Raw genomic sequence first — 6,722 nt, forward strand, 5'->3', positions numbered from 1 at the left:
AACCCAGGGCGCGGGAAAGAACATGTCGGCTAAGAAGTCACTGGCTTCCATTCACACCCCAAACTCTCATGCTGGCCTCCTGAGTTGGACGAGCTAGCTCTGAGCCCTTGCCTAACCAACCCCCCCTTACTTCCTGAGTCGAGACCAGAGCACCAGCCTGATGTAAGAGAGTCCTGTTCCTGCCCCGGACTCGCACCAGTGACATTTCCATATTCAGGTTACACCTTTCTCTGGTGGATTGGCTGGCCTTACGTTTGTACTGGGCATCCAGGTCTGCGAAGGAGGTGGCAAGAGAGGCCCGGGAGCAGAAATTGCACTAAGTAAAGTTAAAACAGTCTCCTAACAAGCAGTTCATTGTGAATGGCTGGGGGTGGTGGGTGCAGGAAAAGCATCCTCCCGTTCTCCCTCCCGGAGCTTAAGTGCTACCATGTGCTGTTCCCTGGAAGCCAGAGGGCTGGTGGGAGGGGAGGGGAGGGTGGCGGCAGGCGAGGAGCCTCGCTGTTAACCAATCCCCAGCCTTTGATGTAGGGCCAGGCCTGACCCCAGGACGGCTGCTGGCCACTGCCAGGGGAGCTGTGGGATGCAGCGCATTCCTGGGGGCAATTTACGCTCTGGCGGCAGGAGAGGAAAGTTTCTACTGTGGGGAAGGGGGTGGGGGGAGGGCGCTGCAGTCGAGTTGAGGGCTTGGGTGTAGTACGGAATAATGGAGGGAGCCGAGGCACAGGGCAGAACCCTCCTAGCTCAGTCTGGCTCACCTAACCTGCTTGTCTAGAGGCCTCCTCCAGGAAGCATTCTCTGGTGTACCCAGAGCTGGTGAGAGGCAGCACCCTCACCCCCCCACCCTCCGGGCTCTGGGAGCCTGGACTGTTAGCCATAAGGGCATCTAGGACTGAGCCAGGCTAGAGGAGGGCTGGGAAGATGGTGTGATGAGCATGACGGCATGTGTGAGTGAGTGCGGACAAATGTTATTCATAGCAACAGCTAATATTTAGTGCAGAGTGACTATGTGCCAGTGCGAGTCTAAGCCCTTCACCTGGATTTCTCGTTTAGCACTCACAACAACCCTATCACTATTCCTATTCTGCAGATAAGAAAACTGAGGTACACAGCTAACGCATAGTATCAATAGACTTAGGACTTGAACCAAAATAGTCCAGTATTGGACACCAAGCTCTTATCCAGTACATTCTGTGTTGCATATGTATGTGTATTTCAGTGGGTGACTGTTGCCTTGTATTCCTTGGGGAGTGTGTCTGTATGTGAGTTCTTTCAGTTAATGGAAATGTAGCCCTGAGCTGGGGGCTGGGGACATGGAGATGCTGGGAGCTTCTATCTATGGGGAAGCAGCTGAAGCCATGTGTGGTGGTGGGGAGGAGAGGAGAGGTTGAAAATAAGAGTCAAGGGCAAGTCCCAGCTCTGTACGTAACTTAATAGTTACGTGACTCTGGACAAAGAATTTGAACTCTGAGCCTCAGTTTTTTCATCTGGAAAATGGGGATCATAATGCCTACTTTGCTGACTGTTTCGAGGATAAAACAAAATGAAATATGTATATTTCCTGTCATAGGCTGCGTGTTCCCTAACTGGCAGTTACGATGAACACATTAGGGGAATTGTCTTGCAAAATTGCTGTTCGTGGATATGTCAGTGTCTGAGTGTGTGCAGATGGAGATTTTGAGAAATCACGGTCGTGCCTCTATTGTTCATTGCCATATCCCCAAGCATCTAGCACTACTTTCAGCATAAAGCAGGTGCTCAATAAATTTTTATTCACTGTTGGTTGAGTGTAAGAATGGAGTGAGGAGGGCCCATAGGGAGAGGGTTGAGTGGGCAGTGTGGGCTTCCACTGGAACCAGCTACATATTTTAAAAAAATATGTATCTATTTATTTATTTGGTTGCACCAGATCTTAGTTGTGAAAGGCAGGCTCCTTAGTTGTGGCTCCAGGGCTCCTTAGTTGCGGCTCCAGGGCTTCTTAGTTGTGGCATATGAACTCTTAGTTGTAGCATACGAACTCTTAGTTGAGGCATGCACGTGGGATCTAGTTCCCTGACCAGGGATCGAACCTAGGCCCCCTGCATTGGGAGTGTGGAGTCTTTTCCACTGCGCCACCAGAGAATTCCCCCAGCTACATATTTTATCGGGCTCAGTGCAAAATGAAAATGCAGAGCCCCTGATTCAAAAATTATTATGAATTTCAAGATGACCCACGAGAGCGTAAAACTAAGCCCTTCCGAGCTACAGGCCCATGAAGCCAGCCCCGGCCTCCCCTTGCCTTTGAGCATTATCAGCCCCCAGCTTTCCCCCAGCCCATCTGTTCAGGAGGGAGTATAAGGAGGCTCCACCCAGGCCTGCCGTGTTTCCCAGGCTATCTGAGGGAAGGTGAGGAAGGGGAAGGATTGCTCAGTGTGAGCAGGCCAGGGAGGGACTCAGTGACCTGCAGACCTTTCCCCCAAGGAGCCGCTCCTGAGCCAGGCCAGGCCTGAAAGCAGTCCTCTGCCCTCCATCCCTCTAGGAGCTCACCACCCCCACAAACCACCAAGCAGGCCACTGGGTGGTCTGGGCACATGTGGTCACATTTAGACATTGATTGAAGCAAAATTGTTATAAGATTAGAATATTTAAGGTAACTTTAATCTCCACAGCATTACTGGGATTTTTGAGGATGGGGCTGAGAGATCCCCTGGGGTAGAAGTGAGGAGAACGGTGGGGCCTGTGGGAGGAGTCTTCATTTCCCTAGTTCTGTAAGAGAGGCCTGTGGCAACTGAAAAGAAAGAAGGAGGGCTAGACAAAGGGAAGGACTTTCCAGGAATTGTAGAACCAAGAGTCTGTAGTCCCCAAGCAGATATGGAAAGTCAGGGGTGGGCATGGGGGTGTGCAGAATCACCAAGGCCCTGGTGGAGCAGCAGTTTACCAACACCACGCCCCCTCCCCAGACTATTTGTACACCCCAGGCACACATCTGTGCAAACATCCCTCTCTCCCATCAGCTTGCCAGACAGATGGAAGGGGTGGCAAGAGGAAGGTTCCAGCCAGACCCTCCCCAGGCTCCAACCTAGGGTGGTTGGAGCCCAGAGTTTTCTCATTGACAGATCAAGAGAGAAATTTAGAAGGAATGGGAGAATCATGGTAACAGTAATAACAATTGCTAACATTTACTGAGTCATTACTATGTGCCAGGCTTGGATTAAACCTTTATATTCACTGTTTCTAGGAGGCTCTATAGCATGGTGGGAAAGGGGAAGACTGGGGAGCCAGCCTGCTTGGAGTAGATTCCCAGCTCATCCAGTTCCTAGCTATGTGACCATGGCTGAGTCAGTTAACCCATCTGTGCCTCAGTTTTCTCATCTACAAAGTGGGGACAATTCTCATACCAATCTCAAAGGGTTGGTGTGAGGATGAAATGAACTAATCCATGAGAAGTGCTCACAATAGTGCCTAGCATGGAGTAAGAGCCCTGCAAGGATTAGCTGTTACCATTAGGGACTATCATTATCCCCCTTTTTTTTTGTTTTTTTGCGGTACGCGGGCCTCTCACTGTTGTGGCCTCTCCTGCCGCGGAGCACAGGCTCCGGATGCGCAGGCCCAGCGGCCATGGCTCACGGGCCCAGCCGCTCCGTGGCATGTGGGATCCTCCCGGACCGGGGCACGAACCTGCGTCCCCTGCATCGGCAGGCGGACTCTCAACCACTGCACCACCAGGGAAGCCCTATCCCCCTTTTAAAGAGGAGGAGAATTTGAGGTCTGGAGAAATGAGGTCACTTGCCCACAGTCACAGAGAGGCAGAACTGCGATCCAAATCCAGGTCTACTTGACTTCTCAGCCTGTGCTCTGAACCACCAGGCGGGTGCCAGCATCGGCTCTGCCAGGGGCTGTGCTAAGCAGGTTACATGCCTCGTCTGGTTCAGTTTAACCAGCCACCCCATTTCATACCCCTGCTCAGGCCTAGAACAGTCCTTGAATCCTCTCTGGCCAGCTTCTGATTCTTGTGGCTGAGGAAAATAAAGCCCAGAGAGGGGCAGCAACTTGTTCAAGGCCACACAGCAGGGGACCACAGGCAGAGCCAACCCACTGATATCTAGGCACTAGCAGAGACAGACCAATGATGGAAGCGCTGGCAGGTGGCATGGGGAACCGGGCTGGGAGTCTGGCCTGGCCTAGCCTAAAGGTGAGCCTTGGCTGGAAAGTCTGCAACCTCTGGCACCCAGACACTCATTTCCTGTCTTGAGGTTTGCTGTGTAAAGAGCTGGTAGAACAGGAGGCAGCTGTGACAGAGTCATGACAAGACTGTTTCAGCCTCTGTTGGGGGATGGGTAGCTGAGGCTCACCTTGGGGGTCCAGTGAACACCAGGAGCCACAGGGCAACAGGACAGGGCCAGACTTGGCATCCTAGGGCCGGTTGAAAGGAGAAGGAGCTGGAGCCCTCCCTCCCTGCAGGGCATTCAGCACGGGGAGAAGAGAGGGGCTGGGGACATGTGTGCCACATAGAACCAGGCAGGGGGGCCTCAGGAAAGTTTAAAGGGTGAGTCAGGAGAATCAGGGGTGGGATCGCGTCAGGGACTGAGTTATGTGTTGCAGCAACTGTGTGCGCGGAGCCCATGGGAGCCCCTTCCCGGGCACAGTGCACCCCCTCACTTGCCTGCTTGCTTCACCAGCGCCCCCTTCACTGAGCTCCCCACCCCAAGAACAGCTCACACTCAGAGCTAAGAGCTCGACGTGGATTAATGGATTTAATCTTCACAACAAGCCTGTGAGAGCTTTTCAGATGAGGAAACTGAGGCTCCAGAGGTTAGGTAACTTGCTCAAGACACGCAGCTGGTGAGTGGTGGCTCTTGGACTTGAACCCAGGCAGCCTAACTGCAGAGTCCCTGCTGCTTAGCTCCCACCCTCTCCCTGAACGCTCACCCCCATCTGATCCCCATCAAGGGCCTGGTTTTCACACCAGCTCTGGGGGAGGGCCACAGCTCTCCACCCCAGCCAGTGTCCTCTTAGTTACCCTGCCAACCAGGCCCCCTACCCTTCCTCGGACAGTGCCCCAGCCTGGCTCCCCTGCTGTCCCTCTGAGCAGCTCAGGCCAGGAGGCCAGACCCAAAGACCCTTTGCAATCTCCCCAATCTGAGGGCTAGGATGGGAGTGGGCCCAGACTCTGGAGGTGGGTGAGGATGGGAGGCCCCATCGAGGAGTGGCAGGGCTGGTGTGTACCTTGGCAGGGGGACAGCAAAGTGGGAGGCCTTCGGAGGGCAGGCAGTAGGAGGGTGAGGGGGCCATGGAGGTGGGCCCAGACCCAAAGACAGACAGCCATGGGCCCTCCCTGCTCTTTTTCTGGACCTGTGGAGGGTATTTCCCACTTAGACCAGACACACACACACACACACACACACACACACACACACACCCTCACCCCAAACCCCCTTCCAAACTCGGGTCTTTCCCACTTAGACCAGACACACACACACACACACACACACACACACACACACACACACACACCCTCACCCCAAACCCCCTTCCAAACTCGGGTCTTTCCCACTTAGACCAGACACACACACACACACACACACACACACACCCTCACTCCAAACCCCCTTCCAAACTCGGGTCTTTCCCACTTAGACCAGACACACACACACACACACACACACACACACACACACACACACACACACACACACCCTCACCCCAAACCCCCTTCCAAACTCCCCTACTGCACTTGCTGCCTCCACTTTCTCCCCTGTGGCTGCTCCTTTGGCCTCTGCAGCCTGACCCCTGCCCCTGCCCCTGCCCTCCACCCCTATGACCAGCCCCTAATTGCCAGTCCCAGACTGTGACATCTTGATCCTGGGGGCCTCCCTGGCCTTCTAGAAACACCCTGTCTTTGTTTTCTGAGTTACTGCTCTCTTGGTTTCCCCCCACCTCCCAGCCCCACCTTCTAGGTCTCCTTTGCTGACCTCTCTACCTCTACAGGTCTTTTTTTTTTTTTTTTTTTTTTTTTTTTTTTTGTGGTACGGCCTCTCCCATTGCGGAGCACAGGCTCCGGACGCACAGGCTCAGCGGCCATGGCTCACGGGCCCAGCCGCTCCACGGCACGTGGGATCTTCCCGGACAGAGGCACAAACCCGTGTCCCCTGCATCGTCAGGCGGATTCTCAACCACTGCGCCACCAGGGAAGCCCCCTCTACAGGTCTTTTGAACGTTAATGGTCCTTTGTCGTGGCCTGAGCACTCCTTCCCTGAGCATCACTCCCATGGCATCAGTCACCATCTGTACACCATGGGCCCCTAATCTCTAGCTCAGAACTCTCACTTGCCTGCTGGATACGTGGAAGCCCACAGCAGTGTGCAACACGGTGCATCTGACCATCCCCCTTCTGGACCACCACCTCCCCACTGCCCGGTCAGAAGCTTGGGCCCTGTCCTCGATACTTCCCTCTTTCTAGGTGCTTCACCCCCACAGCCAAATCCTGCCTATCCCACCTTCTTTACTCCTCTCACATTTGACCCTTCCTTCCAGTGCCCAGTGTCCGCCTCACTGGACCAGCCAGGATTATTCCAGCAGCCTCCTCACCAGTGTCCCTGCCTCTGTCTTCCTCCACATAGAAGTCAGGGGGCTCTTTTTTTTTTTTAATTGGCGTATAGTTGTTTTACAACATTGTGTTACTTTCTACTGTACAGCAAAGTGAAGTAGAGAGGGCTCTTTCTGAAGCCCAACTCTGACCACGTCAC

This window comes from Kogia breviceps, chromosome 1, assembly GCF_026419965.1.
Source record: "Kogia breviceps isolate mKogBre1 chromosome 1, mKogBre1 haplotype 1, whole genome shotgun sequence".
Lineage (NCBI taxonomy): Eukaryota > Metazoa > Chordata > Mammalia > Artiodactyla > Physeteridae > Kogia > Kogia breviceps.